General features: G+C 43.7%; 1 long non-coding RNA gene across 1 annotated transcript; it reads right to left on the bottom strand.

The window, feature by feature from the left end:
• Nucleotides 1–1431: 1431 nt before the first annotated feature.
• Nucleotides 1432–13895, bottom strand: LOC148141124 (uncharacterized). Its single transcript, XR_015752777.1, has 3 exons — nt 13814–13895; nt 10114–10196; nt 1432–1844 (listed from the first exon to the last, which is right to left on the bottom strand). It is a non-coding gene; the product is annotated as an uncharacterized LOC148141124 (long non-coding RNA).
• Nucleotides 13896–22610: the final 8715 nt, after the last annotated feature.

The raw sequence follows: 22610 nt of genomic DNA, 5'->3' as shown, positions 1-22610 counted from the left end.
CCTGACAGAATTGTGAGTCTGCCCACAGCCCATAGACTGCAGCAGTTCAAGAAGGCAGCTCACCCCCACCTTCTCAAGGGGCAACTAGGGATGGGCAATGAACGCTGGCCCAGTCAGGAAATCCATACCCCACAAGTGAATTTTAGAAAGTACTGTAACAGTTTATTAAAGAAACTATTGACTAAACATTTTTTTCCATAGCTAGCTTATACTTTGGACAACAAAAAGGAGATTCCCAATTTAATTTTGGACACATCCAAACATTTTCCACTGTAGTTACATATCACACTATCCCTTAAGCAGACACTTCAACCTTCAGAAACAAATCTAAAATTACCCTCTAACCCGATTGCTTTTTTCCTATCTTCCCTTTTGCAACCAGGTCATTAATAAATCTAAATCTGCCTTCCACTGTGAGAGTTACACTGTAGACCTCCTCCTTTGGCTCCAGCTGGGCAAACCTTCTAGCCTCCTTTAAATCCTCAAACACTTAAACTTCAAGCTGTGTGGGTATCCTCACCCACATAGAACACATTGGACATTAGAGTCAACATTTTCTCAGCTTAAAGTGCAGGCCTAGGCGAAAGTGAGGACTGCAGATGCTCGAGATTAGAGTCAAGATTAGAGTGGTGCTGGAAAGGCACAGCAGGTCAGGCAGCAACTGAGAAGCAGGAAAATCGATGTTTCTTCATCATTCCTGATGAACGGCTTTTGCCCGAAACGTCGATTTTCCTGCTCCTCGGATGCGACCAGACCTGCTTTCCCAGCACCACTCTAATTTTAAAGTGCAGGCCTAGCTGCTTCTATCCGTTAAGTGCTCGGCCTCTCCGATGGCTGTTGCCCACACGAGATAAAATTGGAAACTGCTCTGCCTGGTAAATTCATGCATGTATAGAGAAGCCTGTAACCTAATCTCACAAGTGGTCCCCTTTAATGTTTTCCCCCATTGCAGCAGGAAATATATTACCTTTATGCCCAAATTGAATGCGAATTAGTTGTCTTTTATTCCCAAATCCTTTTCATTTTAGCAAATGTTAGGCCTCAGCACCTCTGTTTTTAACCTTTCTTCCTGTAACACTTCTGGGGCTTTGGGAGACTCAGAGTCCTCTCCTGGTACGGTCTGAGTCTGTTGCTATTGTCATCAAGTGTAAATACTTTTCACTCTTTTCAGTAAATAAACATCCTGAGTCTCCCTTTAATCTCTAACAATCAAACCACACAGGCTTATTGTCAGAGACAGACTGCAGAACAGGCCACACTCCTTGCTTCATTTACCCTCAACTTAAAGCTACTGTCCCAAAATATAATAATAATTTAAAGCAAAAGGTACACTCCAAAAGCAGAATAATCATAGTAATAAGCAGCATTTTAACTTCTATCTTAATCTACTTATTCTTCATTGTTTTATGACAAATTCAATTGAAAGGGAAGGAGAGGCAGTTTTTAACTTCCTCATGTGCTGGCTGTGAGAATATTGCAATGCAATTGGCTGTTTACCCTCCAAGCTGACATCACTGAATGTCTGGAAGATCCCTTTGATTTGGCTCCAGGTTTAAAGTGAATTGGAAATTCCAGAGCATGGAGATTGCTCGATCTTTGTGGGTAATTTCACCCAAGATCAACAACAGGCATCACCATCTGCAGAACCCAGCCCTTCATCCACCTCTCCCTTTCTCTTTCTGTCATGTTGTGGCCTTGAAGACAGTTTCCAATTCAATGGAACATAAATAAGAGGTCGCGTTGTTTAAGTTAATTCCAAGAAATGTTGAGGAGGCTGCCCAGTGCTCTCAGTGCAGTTCCCTAGGTTATTCTGTCATCTGGAAATGGCGTGTGGTCTTCGAGGACTAGAGAAATGATAGAAATATTACAAAAATGTTAGGGGCTGCACAGTGGCTCAGTGCCCTTAGCACTACTGCCTCACAACACCAGGGACTTGGGTTTGGTTCCTGCCTCAGGCGACCGTCTGTGTGAAGTTTGCACGTTCTCCCTGTGTCTGTGTGGGTTTGCTCCGGTTTTCTCCCACAGTCCAAAGATGTGCAGGTCAGGTGACCTGGCCATTCTAAATTACCCATAATGTTCAGTGCATTAGTCAGGAGCAAATATAGGGTAGGGGAGTGGGTCTGGGTGGGTTACTCTTCAGAGGATTGGTGCGGACTTGCTGGGCTGAAGGGCATTTTTCCATACTGTAGGGGATCTAATATAACCTAAATGTTGAGGCGGCTGCTCAGTGATCTCAGTGCAGTCTATTCTGTCATCTGGAAATGGTGTGTGATCTTCAAAGATCAAAGGAATGATAGAAATATTACAGAAATGTTAGGCGCTGCACAGTGGCTTTGCACTGCTGCCTCACAGCACCAGGGACCTGGGTTCAATTCCTGCCTCAGGTGATTGTCGGTGTGAAGTTTGCACATTCTCCCTGTGTCTGCGTGGGTTTCCTCCGCCAGTCCAAAAATGTGCAGGTTAGGTGAATTAGCCATGCTAAATTGCCAACACAGGTATGTGTTGGTTAGGTGCATTAGTCAGGGGTAAGTGTAGAGTAATAGGGTAAGGGAATGGGTCTGGGTGGGTTATGCTTTAGAGGGTCGGTGTGGACTTGTTGGGCCAAATGGCCTGTTTCCACACTGTAGGGATTCTATGACAAATGCAAAGGAGAGAAGGATCAATTCAATAAGGACATAAAGGATTTCCAATATGGCCTTCATACTGCCGGACTGCTGACCTGTTGTCTAGTCTTTGATGACCCACAATTCCTTCCATTCACATGGGGAAGACCAAATTCATCACCTATTGCTTCTGTCACAACATTCACATCTTCTGTCCAATCAGCAGCAACTAAAACTCACAAGCTCAACCAATCCTAAGGTCAGCTCCCAACCCATGAAAGTTGCTATTGCATAGACCTCTATATCGTTGCCTACACTGAGACCAGGTAGGGAGAACTGTCTTTGTTTATTTAGCCTATTTTTCTAATCAACCTGTTCAGAGATGTTCTTATGAGGATACATTGAGTAGTTTGTGCCTGTAATCATTGGAGTATAGCAGAATGAGTGGAGACCTTATTGAAAGGTTCTGAGGAGACCTGTGAAGGTAAATGCTAAAAACTTGTTTCCCTTTGTGGGAAAGTCTAACGCCGGGGACATAATCTCAGGCTAAGGGGTTCCCCACTTAGAACACAGATAAAGAGGAATTTCTCCTCTCAGACAGTGGTAAATCCATGTAGAGGGTTGTTGAGGCTGGTTCATTAAGTATATTCAAGGCTGAGCTAGACAGAATTTTATTTAACAAGGCAATTGAGGTTTATGGGTAAAAGTCAAGATTAGAGTGGTACTGGAAAAGCACAGCAGGTCAAGAAGCATCTGAGGAGCAGGAAATTTGATGTTTCGGGCAAAAGTCCTTCATATTTCGCCTAGTTTATGGGTAAAAGGCAGGCAAGTGGCGTTAAGGATTATCCGATCAGCCATGATCTCACAGAATGGCAGAGTAGCTATGAGGAGCTGAATGGCCAACTTCTGTTCCGAGGTCTTATGGCCTTATGGATAAGGAGGCAAGCGTACAGGATAGGAATTTCAGTTCTTGTGCAGTCACTTTTCTGAGACAAGGATTCTGGTGAATTGGCCGGACATAAATACTGAGATTAACGATCTGTGAAGACAATGTCCAGCTTCTTAGACATCAAATAATCAAACTAATTTTTCACAACAGAATGCAGTTAACAATAATTCCTTGGTTCATCAGTTTCCATGACTCAGGCATTTAGTTAGCGCGACATGACTCAGATATTCTACTAAATCAACATTTGCATTTAATGGTTTCAAATTAACCTTTAGCCCATTCTAATTTATATAACTACGGAACAAATTCAATGTGGGATAAACCAGATACTTATTCAGGAATGGCCCCAGCATTGTCACATGATTCAGAGCTGTGCGTGCAGTAAATTTAAAATTTGGCTTGAAGGGCACATGGAACAATTTGTGATATATATCATAGAATCCCCATAGTGTGGAAAGAGGCCACTCAGCCCATCGTGTCTGAACTGATGCTCTGAAGAGCATCCCATCCAGCAGACCCAGTGCCCCATAACCCTGCATTTTTCCCATGGCTAATCCATCTAACCTGCACATCTTTGGACCATGGGAGGAAACCAGAGCACCTAGAGGGAACCCATGTATTCACAGGGGTGGTGGCATAATGGCTCAGTGGTTAGCACTGCTGCCTCATCAGTGCTAGGGCCCTGGGTTCAATTCCACCCTCAGGTGAGTGTCTGTATAGAGTTTGCACATTGCTCCTGTGTGGGTTTCCTCCCACAAACCAAAGGTGTGTAATTTAGGTGGATTACCCATGGGAAATGCAGAGTTACAGGGGTGGGTGTGTGTGAGATGCTCTTTGGAGGTTTGGTATGGACTTGATGGACTAAATGGCTTGTTTCCACACTGTTGGGATTCTAACATGCAACCTCCACAACATTTATTTATTCTAAAGCAGGTTTTGGCCATGGATATTTACACCATAGCTTTTCTGCACAGGTATTTCTGAAGATGTTTGGTTAAGATGGTGTCAGCTATGCTGTAACTACAGAGCTTACAGTATTTGGAAATGAAGACTTACTGGCTTCGACATGCTATTGGCCCAGTGATGTTACAGGATAACCAAAAGCAGCTCTCAGTAGGAACATCAGTATGTATTCTGGTCTAGATTGTAGCCTACAGCAAATCATTGGATTGCGCAGATTTTTTGAACAATGGCTCTGTTAACTGATTGGCTCATTATTGTAATAGCAAAGCAATAATGAGCAACACATTCACATAATTTAGCTTACAGAATGAAAAGCAAATCACCGCAGCTGAATTTGTTTCTTAATACCCAGCGCATCAAGTGAGGAGCTTTCTCTATGTTAACTGAAAAATGTCATCTGAGCAAGATGATGACCACTCAGCCCACTGCTCACTAACACGTTACTGTTCAAACTGCTGAATTCATACTTATGAAGAGAAATCATTCTGATGATGGTTAAGTAAGTCTGACAATTCACTCACTCACAGTGTTTGGTGAACATGAAATTATGTAACAAAACATTAAGAGGTTGTGTTTTCTCCCAGCTTTTTTATACTTTCCACTCACCTCCTAATGTGAACATATGCCCTTCCACATCAAGAAGTACATGCTAAAATGCCAGGATAACATAGAGCTAAGAAAACAATTTGCCAGATGGGGAATACATGTCAAAAAGTGTGATGCTGGAAAAGCACAGCCGGTTAGGCAGCATCCAAGGAGCAGGAGAGTTGACGTTTCGAGCATAAGCTCTTTATCAGGAATGATGACTTTTCATTCCAGCCTCCTGCTTGTCTCCTTTGGATTCCAGCATCTGCAGTTTCTTGTCGCTTTCCTGATGTGTAGACAGAGTTACTGGATAGAAGGCTGGTTTGTGGGGTGGACTGGGCTGCATGTTGTAACAATATTGAAGATTCTGAGTGTTCACTGTGATCAATAGTCCCCAACAGACCCTTGAGTGACAACCTCAGAGGCAGAAAGCTTTAGGAACCATAGACAGAATATTTCAGAGCTGGCAGGGGCCGGGGAGACCCAGCATCATATTTTACTGACGACAACTAATTAAGAGGTTTCTGCCAGAGCTGCCAACTCTATTATAGATGGTCTAATCTGATTCAAAAGGCCAGCAGCTCAACTGCCTCAACAGTGCCACCAAGAGCAGTGGCCGTTCATGGGACTGCACCTGGAGAATTAAAGCAGATATTTTTCTAATCAACCTGATCAGATATGATGTGGGATACTTCTGGAGCTCAGAGGCAAGCAGACAACCACAGCACCACAGCAGCCCTTGAGAGATAGTTAAGTGGGGCCTGGTGGTGGACGTTAGATGGTAAACATGTCACAGGCTGAGATCAACTGAGCCAGTGTCTTGTCATCACTGGGGACCCAACAGTGGGCCATAAGGTTCCAAAACGAAGGGCCCCCCCACCTTCTCCAGAGCCTGCTACACCCCAGTAGACCCCCCCCCAGGGATCACAGCTACTGGCAGAACACCAGCAGAGTTAGGAAGAGGCTCTTAATTGGTGAGTTAAATAATTCAATCGGGCTCCAGCAGAGGGTAGGAAGCAGGTTTTCTGCCAACTCTCCCACAGGTGGCAAGGTGAGATGGTTGCTGGTAAACAACAGAAGACTACCCACTGCCTTGCCATGCTGTTAGTAGTCTACCCACTGGAGGTATTCAGCCTGTCCTGAAATGCCCTGTAAATGTTTAGCCTGTAAATCCAAAGTCACGGTGCAGCACAGGCAATGACAGTCCCATCACGTGCCATACCTCAAATTACTGATAAACCTTGACCAATCCTGGAAGGAGAAAGGCAAAGCAATTTACTAAGCAAATGGTCAAAGGGGTAGACAGGGAGACAAGGAGAGACACAGAAATCTAGTGATAAGGAGTTAATTGTAACTGCAAATTCTCTCTCAACGCTGTAACTATAGGCATAAAAGATGGGAAAACCATCAGGTAAAATCACACTGATAACCAAAGATGCACAGGAAATGTTCTGAACAATTACTGGTTCCTTGTATAAAGGAAGACATGAAGAAGATGGCTTTCTGAAACAAAACCACCAGAAAGTAAAGTCAAAGAGTGAAAGAGCGAGACAGTCAGAAAGGAGTTAAATCAAGGGTTGCATGATAGGTATTGCTGAGACTGATGAGGGGAGATCTGGGAACAACCAGCAACCGTTATAACACAAAGAACAAAGACAATTAACAGCCCTGGAACAGGCCCTTCGGCCCTCTAAGCCTGAGCTGAAGCACAGTCATTAGGTCCTGGGGGAGGCATGTTATGGTGGACCAGGATGCCTGAGTTGAAATCCCACTTGCTCCAAGATGTATAACAATGCCTCTGTCCAGGTTGATTTGGAACTATCTAGGCGCTGGCGAGTTGATTGGACATGGGAAATGAGCTAATCTTTAACAGGGGTCACATACACATTCAGACGGTAAAAGATCTATCAGACACACCTACATTTGGTGAAATTGGTTATCATGCAACTTGAAAAGACTATTTGCAGTCATGAGCCAGTAGGCAGTTTGGAAAATGGAGAGGTGAACTTATTGAAACATCGAAGCTCCTATAGGAGCTTGACAGGCTAATTAAAGTAATCACCAACCCAATGGACCATGGGGCTGCTCTCCCATTGGAGCGAAATGAGTGGAGGTGGTGAGTTTTACCCGAGGGTCACTGCCCCTCAGAGGAGGGGTGAGGTTGAGAAAGTGAGACCTTCACAGTAACCTCAGTCAATACAGGAATTAAATCCCAGATCAAGTGCCGTTCGGGCACTGGCGTGAGCCCAAATTCTGGGAATCTGTGAGGAGAGTTCAAACAGATGCCCATCCAGAGTCTGTGCCCACTCTTTGGACCCTCTGGCCAGACGCATGCATGAGGCTTTCAGGACCTTGTTCACACTGCAGTCAAGCTTTTGGAATGCTTTCAGTGTATGACAGGGTGCCTGGAGATGGGACATTTCCTCTGGACAACTCTAGAACCAGGTGACATGATCTCAGGATAAAGGGCGGGCCATTTAAGACTGAGATGAGAAGGAATGTCTTCACTCAGAGGTTGGTGAATGTTTGGAATTCTCTAACCCAGAGGCTCATGGAAGCTCGATCATTCAGGAGGGTCAAAGCAGGATCAATAGATTTCTGCAGACTTTCTGACTCTGTCCAGGGGCAGGAGATAGTGTGGGAAAATGGCATTGAGGTAAATGATCAACCATTATCTAATTGAATGCTGTAGCAGGCTATATAAGTTGAATGGCCCCTTCCTGGTCCTGTGTTCCAATGTTTATCACTAACGTTAGGTGAGCAGCACAATGGTTGTCACCTCTTTTGGGATGCCAATGCGTCTGCTCTCTCAACATCTCCCCACCCCACCCCTCCCACCCCACCCACCCCCCTCAACAAAGCTAGTTCGGCGAGATTGCCACCCGAGTGTCTGCAGTTAGAGTAAGGCAGTGTCGGGCAACCACTTACAGTCTTCATAAAAGCAGCACCATCCATCCATTCATCCCTCCATGCCTTCCTCCATCTATCTGCCATCCATTCATCTATCCATTCCTCCATCCATCCATCCATCCCTCCATTCTCTATCCCTTCATCCGTCCATTTCTCCATCCTTCCATTCTCCATCCCTCCATCCATCTATCCATCGATCCATCCGTCCATCATCTATCCCTCCATCCATCCATCCTCCATCCCTCCATCCATCCATCCTCCATCCCTCCATCCCTCCATCCCTCCACCCATCCATCTATTCATCCCTCCATCCATCCCTCCTCCATCTCTCCATCTTTCCAACCATCTATCCCTCATCCCTCTATCCCTGCATCTATTTAGCTATCCCTCCATCCATCCATCCAGCTGAACTCTCTGGAGTGAATTACCGTGTGGTTGTACCAATGACAGGAAAGCCAGTGTGGGTTAAAACCTAGACAAGCTGTGAATTCAAGGGAATGATTTCATTGCCATTAAATAAATCAACTTCCCACACTTGGCACTTCAGTCCACAGAGTATTTACACAGCAGGTTATTAGTCTGCATTGTTGGAATGTCATACATCTGAAAGTTGATTTAATAATTTCAAGGATCTTTACTGTAAGATTAAAGGACTGGTGAAGCAGGTACTCAGTGCTTATACAGGGAGATGTGTGTGATTATTCAGGTGAGTCACTTGTGCCTGAGTTGATAGCTCTCTCGACTCCGAATCCAAAGGTTGAACAATTAAAGTTATACCCCAGGATCTGAGCGAGGAAAAAACAAGGCTGATGCTCCTGTGCAATACAGAGGGAGTGCTGCACTGTTGGAGGCAATGTCTACACTCCAGTCCACCACTGTGACCTTGATTTTGAAGACCTCTATCCTGTCACCTCTCAACCTTCTCTTTTCCAGGGAAACCAGTCCTGGCTTCTCCAATATAGGCACGTAACTGAAGCTCCTTGGAACCATTCCAATGAGCTGTAACATCAAGGGAAAACACCGCAGCAACAGACTATGATCTGAGTTCGATCAGAGTGTTCTAAACCCAGAAGAACCCAATCCCAAGGGGTCCTATCAGGATCAACACCAGTCCGGACTTGTGCTTTTGATGTCTATATATAACAGGGAGGCCCGAATGATATCAAATGAACCCCGTTTTCGCACATTTCTGAGGTAGCCTGCATTTAGAGTCTTAGCAGGGTCCCCAATTACAATGGTCAGAGGTGTGAACCCACAGGTAAAGGGAAATCACTCCTTCTGTCCAACGTTACAAACATAAAAACTAGCAACATGGATGGTCAAATGGCCAGTTTCCACAGTGTAGAGATTCTATTCTATGAATTCTATGATTTGGAGATGCTGGTGTTGAACTGGGGTGTACAAAGTTAAAAATCACACAACACCAGGTTATAGTCCAACAGGTTTAACTGGAAGCACTAGCTTTCGGAGCACTATTGACAACCTCCTGATGAAGGAGCGTCGCTCCGAAAGCTAGTGTGCTTCCAATTAAACCTGTTGGACTATAACCTGGTGTTGTGTAACTTTTAGCTAGGAATTCTATGAAACATTAGCTTGTTCTCTCCTTGCAGGCTGAGAAGTGGCAGATTTCACACAGAGGGCAGTACGTGTATGGAATGAGCTACCAGAGGAAGTGGTGGAGGCTGGTAAAATTGCAGCATTTAAAATGGATGGATATATGAATAGGAAGGGTTTGGAGGGATATGGGCCTAGTGCTGGCAGGTGGGACTAGATTGGGTTGGGATATCTGGTCGGCATGGACAGGTTGGACCGAAGGGTCTGTTTCCATGCTGTACATCTCTATGACTCTAAGATGCTGCCTGACCCACTGTGATTTCCAGCATTGTTTGTTTTCAATCTTTCTTGAAAACAATATTTTCACCTCGACTTACTTTCTGGTGCCAAGAATTCCACAGGCTCTAGGTGAAGACATTTCTCCACATCTCATTCCGAAACGGCTTACTCTGTATCCTTCATCTGAAACCCTGGTTCTTTAACTCTCGCCCCTCCCTTTGTGTAATGAGGGAGGGTGTTGAGTGAGTGTAAAAGTGACAGCTCACCCACCTTAATTGTCCTCCCAACATTGATCTGGACTCAGGCAAGCACTGTGTCTGTCAATCTCTTGAAAATTTCCATTGCGGCAGGATCTAAGTGTTAAATAGGAGGTGTTAATCTTTTTAGTCGGGGCTCATTCTTTCTAAACAAGTCTGCGCAGACCGAGAAAACAGTTTAACAAGTTGTACACTTCTGAATGAGTCTAAACAGACGTGACAGCTTTATCTGATCATTGAGCATTCTGTTGTCTGGTTTTCAGCTTCCAGGAAGGGTGGCCGCATTTACTGGTACGTGAGCTATTGTCAAATGAACAACAGCATCCAGTTTAAGCTGATGGTTAAACATTCCGCAAAGAAACAAATCTCCAATTAAAAAGAAGATGCTGGAGATCAAAAATAAAAACAGAGAGAGTGCTGGAGAAACTCAGCAGGTCCTGGCAACACCAGTGGAGAGAGAAACAGAGTTAACGTTTCGAGACCAGTATGACTTTTCTTTGGAACTTAATGTTCAACGTTTCAAAATAAATATATGGGGAAGATGTCAAGTTAGTCGGTAACAGTGCTTTCCCCACTAACATAATGCCCCTTTACTTGATAGCAAAAGAGCTTCTACAAATTGTTCCCTATGTTTTTTGAAAAGTCACTAGGCATGAAGGTATTGACCAAAGTTGAATCTGACTCATTTACCACACCCTCATCCTGCCAGTCACCTTGTTTCTATTGTAAGGCAAAAGTTCAATTATATTCCCATGTTATCATAGAATCCCTACAGTGCAGATAGAGGCCATTCAGCCCGTCAAGTCTGCAGCGACCCTCTGAAGAGCATCCACCCAGACCCATAACCTACCCTTACCATAGCTAATCCAGCTAGCCGAGACATCCCTGGACACTATGGACAATTTAGCCTGGCCAATTCACCTAACTTGTACATCTTTGGACTGTGGAGGGAGACTGGAGCACCGGGAGGAAACCCATGCAGACACGGGGAGAATGTGTAAACTCCACACTGATAGTCACCCAAGGCAGGAATTGGACCAGGATCCGTAGCCCTGTGAGCAGCAGTGCTAACCACTGAGCCACCATACCACGATAATCTGTCAGTGATAACATTTATGTCACAATTACATTTTTTAGGAGAGTTGTGGGGAAGGGAGGGTTGTGTACAGTAAAAATATACATATTTTACAGAAGTGACCTATTAGAGGCACCCAAATAGCAAGCAGGATTATAGATTAGAGTGGCGCAGGAAAAACACGGCAGGTCAGGCAGGATGCTGTCTGACCTGCTGTGCTTTTCCAGCGCCACTCTAATCTTAACTTTGATCTCCAGCATCTGCAGTCCTCAGTTTTGCCTAGGTATATGTTATAGTCTGCTCCTTACATCTCCCAATAAGAAAACCACACGTTGGTGCATTTTCTTCCTTACTTACACATTTACAACTAGGTTGCACTATGCTAACCACTGGGGCCTTTTGAATTCTCCCTGTAATTGTAGGTGTGGGGTCTACATCCACCCCAACGACCCCTGATCGTCAATAATCCAAGCTCGCAGAATAGGAAGGAACTTTAAATTGTGCTTTGGCTAAAACAAAAGGACAAACGTCACTTCAATTCCACAACCTGAGGCAAAACCCCAGCATTTTCTCAACGCTGTCCACTTCCTCTATATCTCGAAAAGATGTTGTCTATTCGCTGTGGAATTTAGCACAGTCAGAGGCCACTCTCTTACAAGAAGAAATTAGATGCTAGAAGCTCGACAGCATCTGGAAAGGTCAACAAGGTTTCACTTGTTACCAGACTGTGACACTCTTTTGTCAGCCTTTATTTTCAAAGTATTAATAGATGTAAGATTTCTTTTCTTCAGTCCTCTGCACATTAGCAACAGCTCCAGCTGTGAATATGGAAATCCCTGGGTCTGTGCAAGTACTGGATTACTGCCCTGAACTGCACAGAGCCAAAGTGTGTTCTGTTAAAGTTTGCTCCCTTAAATAAGCTGCTCCAAAATAGGAATCTTTGGAAATGGTCATAAAGAGCTATGATTAGCTTCAGCATCCTTTTCAGAAATCCTTTAACCCACAGGACGTGACATCAACAGAGCAAGCTTTGCTAGTGAGAGCTTGTTTATTTTACAGTGATGGGTTCAAACACACTGTTTTACACAGCATTGTATTTAGTTGTCACCAGCTTCCAAACACATGTTGGCTTTCCTGTAGCTGTTGGCAGCGTAAACAATAAAGCCCAAACTGATTTGCAGCAGCCAGTAACTGAGATTTTTAATTGAAAACTGGTACTTCTTAAATAAACCAAAAGCAGAGAACTGCTGGAGTTGCTGAGCTGAGGCCTGTATAATGTCTTCTCTGCTGTCTGTCTGTAATCTTAAGGTTTCCTCTTTGGTCAGCATGGAACGGTTGGCCCGAAGGGTCTGTTTCCATACTGTACATCTCTATGATTGTATGACAGGAAAGGAACAGTGATATATTTCCATGCCAGTGTGGGGAGGGACTTGGAGGGGAACTTGCAGGTGGTGTTCCCATGTATCTACTGTCCTAGTTCTTCCAGAGGGAAGTGGTCTTGGGTTTGGAATGTGCTGTCTAAGGAGTCCTGGGGAATTTCTGCAGTGTATCTTGTAGATGGTACTCACTGCTGCTACTGAGCACCAGTGGTGGAGGAAGTGGATGAAAGAATGAGACTAATGCCATCTTTTGAATCAAATGTCAAGTCGAAGTCCCACCTGTACTCACATGCTGATGGCAAAGAACCCTTGAATGAGCAGGTGTTTCTCCCCAACCCCTCACCAAGGTCACCTAGGCAATATTTATCCCTCTACCAATACCACAAATGGAGAACATCTGGTTATTATCTCATGGCCATTTGTGGGTGCTTGCTTTGTAGAAATTGGCTGCCGCCCATCCTACGTTAGAACGGTGACCATAAGCTTCAAAAGAACCTCGTTAGCTTTGGGTTGTTCTGTGGCTGTGAAGGATGCTACAGAAATGCAAGTTTCCCTTTCACTAAATGACAGCGCAAGGAATCCGATCGTCATCAGTTGGCAATGCCAGGTGAAAGGATTTGCATTTATACAGTGCATTTCTTTGTCCAAGTGCCTTACAACCTTAGAAGTCTTCTTTCAGTGCAGTCACTGTTCTAATGCAGGAAATGCTGCAAGTCAATTTGCGCACAGCTAACTCCCCCAAAGAGCAAAGCTAGAATGAAGGGTTAACGGAAAGCACTGCTGTGTTCCTCTTCAATATAATGGTCACAGGTCACTTCCATCCACGTGAGAGGCCAGACACATCTCATCTGGTTTAAAGCCCCATCTGACAGGTATTACCCCCGACAGTGCAGCAACCCTCCCATGACTGCGCTGGATTGATTTCTAAGCCTGAGACTCTGGGGTGGAGTCAGGAACCTACTACATCCTGACTTGGCGCTGAGTGTGTAACCTATGGGGTCACATTAATTTAACAAATGAGGAATAACGTCCATCCACAATTGTCACTAAAAGGGTACATTTTCTCAAGTTATCAATATTTCCGAATCTTCCTTTCAATAAAGAAACAAACTTAGATCAAGCCTTTAGAGACTAAAGAGAATGCGTAACTCAGTACAACTTCAGCTTGCTTGTAGAACCCTGCCTGCATTAAGTGCACAGGGAGCAGGCAGTGAGAATGTAGCCAGCTATTTACCCTACTGTATAAATAGAACACTTACTTTATCTAAAGGTCCAAAAGCAGCAGTACTCAATTCTTGACACCGTAGGTGACCCTCCCTGTTTGAAAAAAACAAGTTAAACTCCCAGCAAATACCAGCAATTAAACACTGCACCTTCTGGATTAAAACATTTTCAGATAATTAGTTTTAAAATTCCAACTGCTACACTTATTTGCATATGCAACTAACTGCAAAAATAGGTTACGACAAATCAAACTAAAATCTAGAATCTGCAGCAATATCTTATCTAGCCTCTTGACAGTAATTAAATATGTAACGCGTTTGCAAGATGTCAAAGCTAATGTGTAAATACGTTACTAGGCAATGCGAGGGGGCAGACATGAATGATCACTGCAAACCATGTACCTTTAACAGCACCCTCCTAACCCCTGGCTTACAAAGTCTCGAAGGACAAGGGCAGCAGTCGCATGGGAACACCACCACCTTTTCATTTTCAATTCCATTCTAAGCCACACATCATCCTGTCTTAGAACTATATCATTTTCCCCTTGTTTGTCGCCGAGTCAAACTCCATCCCTCCCTAATGGTATTGTGTGTGTACATGAAGCAAATAAAGAGTCAAGAGTCAAGACAGAGTCAGTAGTAGCTGTATTTGTCATTTCTACCATGGAGGAGAAAGTGAGGACTGCAGATGCTGGAGATCAGAGCTGGAAATGTGTTGCTGGAAAAGCGCAGCAGGTCAGGCAGCATCCAGGGAACAGGAGAATCGACGTTTCGGGCATAAGCCCTTCTTCAGGAAGAAGAAGGGCTTATGCCCGAAACGTCGATTCTCCTGTTCCCTGGATGCTGCCTGACCTGCTGCGCTTTTCCAGCAACACATTTCCAGCTCATTTCTACCATGTACAACTGATACAGTAAAAACAAGACAGCGTTCCTCCAGGACCAAGGTGCGACATGGACAATACAAACCACACAGGGCAGCATAAAGAGGTGGCCCAGTGGTTAGTACAGCTGCCTCACAGCACCAGGGTCCCAGGTTTGATTCCCACTTTGGGTGACTGTCTGTGTGGAGTTTGCACATTCTTCCTGTGTCTGTGTGGGTTTCCTCTGGGTGCTCTGGTTTCCTCTCACAGTCCAAAGACGTGCAGGTCAGGTGAATTGGTCATGCTAAGTTGCCCCATAGTGTTAGGTGCATTAGTCAGAGGGAAATGGGTCTGGGTGGGTTACTCTTCGGAGGGTCGGTGTGAACTGAAGGGCCTGTTTCCACACTGTCGGGAATCTAATCTGAAGTGCAAGACAGCACAGTATTTCCTGACATGTCAAGATAATAGGCATAGTGGTGGACAAATTACAGTGTAGTGAACTGCAGCCTTTTTTTTAAATAAATATTTTTATTGAAAAGCTTTTTTAAAATCTTTTACAAAACATTTATATATAAAGAAAAAACCCAATCAAAACAGAAAAATAGGACAAAGAACAAGGCCATAACATAGTACCATTGTTACTAGCTGAAAATGTGTTGCTGGAAAGGCGCAGCAGGTCAGGCAGCATCCAAGGAGCAGGAGAATCGACGTTTCGGGTATGAGCCCTTCTTCAGGAATGTTCAGCCCTTCTTCGATTCTCCTGCTCCTTGGATGCTGCCTGACCTGCTGCGCCTTTCCAGCAACACATTTTCAGCTCTGATCTCCAGCATCTGCAGTCCGCACTTTCCCCCCTACCATTGTTACTAAACAACCCACTATTCTACCAAAGCAAACCTATCTACTTAACTAAAACTAAGCTACAAACATATTGAATAAATACTAGCTTAAATTACATTCAAATTACTTAAATTAAATAATGTCTTACTACTTTATTCTATCTTACTCATCACACTTCCATAAGCAGCAGCGATTTAAGAAGGCAGCTTACTACACAACCTCCTCATGGGCAATTAGGGATGGTCAAGGAATGATGGCTTTGTCAGCAATGCCCACACCCCTGAAAGTGTTTTTTTTATATAATTCCAGGACGTACCTGGGTGACACATAGTGATGCAACTCCTCAGTTGGCAAGTCCGTGCCAACTATGACAAAGGTAAGGGTGTGGTTTCAAGTCTCACTTTGACTCCAGCACCAAAATCTCGGCTCCTTCACTCTGAAGGAATGCTGTAGTGTTAAAAGGTGTGTCTCTCAAACTGAGATGTTAAACTGAGGTCCCATCAGTCCTCTCGGGTGGATGTTAAATAAGAACTTCATTGCATACCTTGAAGTCAAAATATCCTTTAACCAATATTTGCACCACAAAAAATATTGCAAACAAGAAATTTGCAGGAGCCTGCTGTGTGCAAGTTGATTAATTGACTGATTGACTGATTTACTGTTGTCATATGTACCGAGATACAGTGAAAACTGATGTTTTGCTTGCTATACAGGCCAATCACATCAGGGTAGCAGAACAGAGTGCAGAACATAGAAAAAATTGGTTACCATGATTACTACTTTACAATAGTGACTACACTTCAAAAGTACTTCCTTAGCTATAGAGTGTCTCAAGACATTGTGTAAAAGGCGCTATCGAAATGCAAGTCCTTTTATTAGTTGTACATTATAGATCTACATGGGCTGATTATTAGAGTCATAGAGTTATAGAGATGTACAGCACGGTAACAGACCCTTTGGTCCAAATCATCCATGCCAATCAAATATCCTAAATAAATCTATTCCCATTGCCAGCATATCCCTCGAAACCCTGTAAAAACTGAAATAACTGCAGCTGCTGTAAATCAGAAAGATAAACAGAAGTTGCTGGAAAATCTCAAATAGGTCTGACAGCATCTGTGAAGAGAAATCAGAGTTAACCTTTCAGGAACGAGTTCTAAGGAAGGGTCATTGCGTCCGAAACGTTAACTCTGAATTCTCTTTACCGACGCTACCAGACCTGCTGAGTATTTCCAGCAACTTCTATTTTTGTTCCCTCTAAATTCTTCCTATTCATATATCCATCCAGATGCCTTTTAAATGCTGTAATTGTACCAGCCTCCACCACTTCCTTTAGCAGCTCATTCCATACACGCACCACCCTCTGTGTGAAAACATTGCCCCTTAGGTCCCTTTTAAATCTTTCCCCTCTCATCATCAACCTATGCCCTCTAGTTTTGGACTGCCCTACCATGGGAAAAAGACCTTGGCTATTTACCCTATCTAGGCCCCTCATGATTTTGTAAACCCCTATAAGATTACCCCTCAGTCTTCGATGCTTCAGGGAAAGCAGGCCCAGCCTATTCAGCCTCTCCCTGTAGCTCAAACCCTCTAACCCTGGCAACATCCTTGTAAATCTTTTCTGAACCCTTTCAAGTTTCACAACATATTTCCATTTTCTGATATTACAGTGAGCAAAATATATAGTAAAATTGTGTATAATTTTCAAATAAAATTGGACATGCACACAGAAAGTTATTGTTTACAATTGTATAGCTTCCCTACACTGAGAAGTAATTTGAATTCTTGAAATACCTGATTTGACTTCATCCTCTGATGAACTTGACTTTCCTGTGAATATTCTTTCTGCTTCACTGCCTTCGACTGATACTGCAAGGTGCACAATTAGGGTCAATTCCAGAAAAATTGCTTCTATTTCTGGCCACTTCTTTTATACTGCATTTAAATGTTTATTAGATAAGTGGTTATAGTGAAAGCTAAGCAAACCTCACCATAAGAGGCATGATCAATCACTTTAATTCGTTCCTCGTCAGTAGTGATCACCGTTTAAGCAGGTTTGTTTGGAGTATCAAATATTACTAAATATTTCAAAGACAGATCTAGTCTACTTGTGATTCTGTCAAAAGAGAGATCAACCTGTGTAATTATTTGCCTTTTAAGTGATATTCTGTTACTGCTTCCTTCATTTACGTTAATGCAACAGCATCTTTGGAGAAAAGAAACAGAGCTAATGTTTCAAATTCAGAATAACGCTGCTCCAAAACTGATTGCAATCAAAGCGTTAACTCTGTTTCTCTCTCCATAGATGTTGCCAGACCTGCTGATTTTCTCCAGCATTTTCTGTCTTTACTTCACAACTCCAGCATCCCCAGTATTTGGCAATTCTAGCATCAAACCAACTTGATTTCTGTTTGAGTGCAGCTCACAAACTTCCAGGCAGAGTCATAGCATTGTATGCAGATATACGGAATCCTTAAAGGTGAACTCTCTTAAAGGTAAGGTACATATAAGTCCAACCTAAGGCCTAGGTTGGACTGATTCATGTTGAATACTGGCACAATGCTGGGTTCCCCAAAATGACTGACAGCAAGAAATCAAGGATCAATTTGCACATGAAGGGCCATTCAGCCCTTCTTTATTATGAACAGTGATAGAAGGGAAGAGCCATCTGATGCATTCAACATGTCCTACACAATTCTGAAACCTTTTCCATCCCAATTGATCCACTTTTCATACCACCCAAAACCATGTGATGTCTTGTGAAGGTGATAAAAAGACAAACGTCCAGTCTACAAAGCCTCTGGAACATTCTATTCTGACTCCTCATGGTGAAGGAGACTGCTGCAGGAGATTATTGAATAAACTGTTAAATCTGACTGTGATCTGAAATGTTAATGACACCGTGTACATAATCACAGGAAATGATGTAATATCACATGAACTTCCTCACTCTTCGATCATGATGCTGCCATATTAACATGTTGGTTTTCTTTATTTGTTCATGGGATGCGGGCATTGCTGGCTGGCACAGTGTTTGTTGCCCAGACCAAAATGACCCTTGAACTTACTCAGGTCATTTCAGAGTGCAGTTAAGATTCACATCACAATGGGTCTGGAGATGCATGTAGGCCAGAACAGGTAAAGACCAGGTAGCATAGTGGCTCAGTGGTTAGCACTGCTGCCTCACAGTGCCAGGGACCCAGGTTCGATTCAAGCCTCAGGCAACTGTCTGTGAGGGGTTGTAGTTTAGGGTGAATTGGCCATGCTAAATTGCTCCATAGTGTGCAGGTTAGGGTGAATTGGCTGTGCTAAATTGCCCACAGTGATCATGGATGTGTAGATTAGGTGCATTAGTCAGGGGTAAATATAGGGTAGGGGAATGGGTCTGGGTGGGACACTCTTCAGAGGATCAATTGGACTTGTTGGGCTGAAGGCCCTGTTTCCACACTGTAGGGATTCTTCCAAGATACCAGACACTCTGTCCCTAAAGGTCATTAATGAACTAGATGGATCACATGGGAATGAATAATGGTTAGACAGTCATAATTTATTTTTTTATTGAGCTCAAATTTCCACATCTGCCATACTGGGATTTGAACCTATGCCCCTCGAACAATAGAAAGTGGATTATGGATTGCTAGTCTAATAATGCTACCACTACACCACCACCGTCCCAAATAACATTGATGTCTTTCAACCTCAACATACTCTGTCAATATGCTTTAGGAGCACAATGAGTCGTGAAGTATTATAGGGGCTTCTGTGGAACTGCAGTCCTCGTCTTTCATAGGGAAGGGATCTCCAGGGCAGCGTGAAGCATTCCCAGCTCTAGCTTGAAGGAATTGAGTGAACTGATGCCCGGCACAATCTAGCAGCCTGGCCCCAAGGTTGTTGGAAATGAACCATCTCCTGGTGCGAAGCCAAATCTGGCCTGATGCAGATTAACGCTGTGAGCTCAGGTCACCCCTCACCTTTTGCAAAACAAACTGGGTCCATTCATCCCATTATAAATCCCGACCTCACCTCCTCCACTCTTAATCTACATTTCTCCAAAGTTAGATTCCCCACATTTCAGAACATCTGATAACTGAGTGTTGCAAACTGCAAACAGAGAATTGTTCCTTTTTTGTACCTAATGTAAATTCTTCATATCACACGAGGGAGAAGAACTGGATGTTATTCTAACTGAGCCATTTAGTAATTAGTTTGTTCCTCCCAATACATGTTCTGTTCCAGTAGGTCTTTTTCCCAAAATACAAGGAAGGGTGCTGTAATGCTATAAACCTGTTTTGTGTTATCATTTATCCCCTTCCTCTCAACCACTTAACCAGCTGATTACTAAAGATTGGTATGATCTCTGTTTGATGCTGTGTAAATCTGCCTATCTTCATTTGTCTCTCTCTTAACAATACCTTTTCATTCTACACTTCACAATCACTGTTTCTCTCGACTCTGTCACAGAATCCCTGCAGAATGGGAAGAGGCCATTCGGCCCATCAAAGAGCATCCCACCCAGACCCAGCAACACAATCTTTCCCTGTAACCCTGCATTTCCCATGGCTAACCCACTTGGCCTACACATTCTTGGACACTATGAGGGAATTTAGCACTGTCAATCCACCTAACCTGCACATCTTTGGACTGTGGGAGGAAACCCACGCAGATACAGGGAGAATGTGCAAACTCCAAACAGTCAGCCATGGCTGGAATTGAATCCAGGTCCCTGGCACTGTGAGGCAGCAGTGCTAACCACTGACCCACCATGCCACACTCAGGTTCCTTCAGAATCTTGACCAGCTCTATCGAATCACTCTATAATCTTCTCTGCTTCAACAAAGCAAGGTGGTCAGTCGGTCAAGTTGATAAACCCCCGGGAAAAAAGAACATATGGGCGATTAGCATTGGTACACACAGGACTATACATGAAGCAAATAGAGGCAGTGCAAGCAAAATGGGCCAAATGGCCTCCTGTGCACTGTAATATTTCTGCAAATCCTGTGAGATCATGCTGGGTCACAATAAATCACTAGTTAGAGCTGACAGTTTGAAAAGATTGTGGGCGGCTTAGAAAGTGCATTTAACGGATCCTCAGTTGCTCTGGCAACAGAGATTTTTACAAGCGTGGTGTGGCCTGGTGCTATGGATAGCGATGGCAGGGCTCCAATAACCAGGACTGAACGGGACTTTCTCCCACTCTCATTGCTGCACGTTAGAAGCATTTGCAGATTGTCTCTCACCGTGATGAACACAGTCTCCTTGGCCGTCAAATCCTAGGGTGAGACTCAAACTCAGAGCCTCTCACTCAGAAGACCTTCTTCTTTGAAAAGGACACTTAAAAGGTTTAACCAAATCTTACCAGGATTGAGGAACATCAGTCAGATAGAGAAGCAGAAAAGATTTGAACTATTCTCCTTTGGACAGAGAAGATTTTGAGGTGACCAATTTTGAGACAGTGAGAGGGTATAATAGAGAAAAATGATTCCTGTTTGCAAATCAATGTGCACTTGGATCCATCAGAACATAAGGCCATCTGGCCCTTTGAGCCTGCTCTGCGAGTCAATGGGATCATGGCTGATCTTTTCATGGACTCAGCTCCACTTACCTACCTTCTCACCATCACCCTTAATTCCTTACTGCTCAAAAATCTATCTTTGCCTTAGAATATTCAACGAGGAAGCCTCAACTGCTTCAGTGGGCAGGGAATTCCACAGATTCACAACCCTTTGGGTGAAAAAGTTCCTCCTCAACTCAGTCCTAAATCTGGTCCCCTTTAATTTGGGGCAATGCCCCCTAATTCTAGTTTCACCTGCCAGTGGAAACCAGCTCCCTGCTTCTATCTTATCTATTCCCGTCATACTTTCATATGTTTCTATAAGATCCCCCCCCCCCATTCTTCTGAATTCCAATGAGTATCGTCCCAGTCATTCAGTCTCTCTACATAAGCCAACCCTCTCAACTCTGGAATCAACCTAGTGAACCCCCTCTGCACCCCCTCCAGCGTCAGTACATCCTTTCTCAAGTAAGGAGACCAAAACTGCACACAATACTCCAGGTGTGGCCTCACCAGCACCCTGTACAGCTGCAACATAACCTCCCTGCTTTTAAACTCCGTCTCTCCAGCAATGAAAGACAATATTCCACTTGCCTTTTTAATTACTTGCTGCACTTGCAAACCAAGATTTTGTGATTCTTGCACAAGATCACCCAGCGGTTACAGACATACAGTAATAAGCAGTAACAAGAGATTCACTTGTTAAGGTTTGATGAGCTGTGCCCGAAATGGTGTTAGAGCTTTTTCCTTTTATACAATATGGCCATCATTGGAAAATTAAGACCAGGATTTATTCCCCATCCCTAACTGCCCCTTGCACTGACTGTCTTGATAGGCTATTTCAGGGTATTTAATTTGTCTGTGGGTCTGGAGTCACATGTACGTTAAACAAGGTAAGGATGGCAGATTTCCTTCCCTGTATGATATTTGTGAACCAGTTGGATTTTTAGAGCAATTAATGATAGTTTTATGGTCACCATCATTGATAATAACCTGATCATTATTTTACTATATTTTATTAAAATTCCACCACCTACTATGGTGAGATTCGAACCCATCTCCCCAGAACTTTTGCTCGGGTATCTGGACTACTTGCTGAGTGACATAGAGTCATAAAGATGTACAGCACAGAAACAAACCCTGTGGTCCAACTCATCCAAGCCGACCAAATATCCTAAATTAATCTAATCCCATTTGCCAGCACTTGGCCCATATCCCTCTAAACCCTTTCTATTCATATGCCCATCCAGATGCCTTCTAAATGTTGTAATTGTACCAGCCTCCATCACTTCCTCTGGCAGTTTATTCCATACATGCACCACCATCTGCGTGAAAAAGTTGCCCCTTAGGACATAGAGTCATAGAGATGTACAGCATGGAAACAGACCCTCCAGTCCAACTCGTCCATGCCGACCAGCTATCCCAAACTAATCTAGTCCCACTTGCTCTTTTAAATCTTTCCCCTCTCACCTTAAAATTATGCCCTCTAATTGTTGACTCCCCCACCCCAGGGAAAAGACCTTGTCCATTTACCCTATCCATGCTCCTCATGATTTTATAAATTTCTAAATGTCACCCTCAGCCT

This window comes from Chiloscyllium plagiosum, unplaced genomic scaffold (assembly GCF_037043375.1).
Source record: "Chiloscyllium plagiosum isolate Xiang-an unplaced genomic scaffold, Cpla_swu_hap1 HiC_scaffold_34, whole genome shotgun sequence".
Lineage (NCBI taxonomy): Eukaryota > Metazoa > Chordata > Chondrichthyes > Orectolobiformes > Hemiscylliidae > Chiloscyllium > Chiloscyllium plagiosum.
This window is presented reverse-complemented; position numbering and strand designations above follow the sequence as displayed.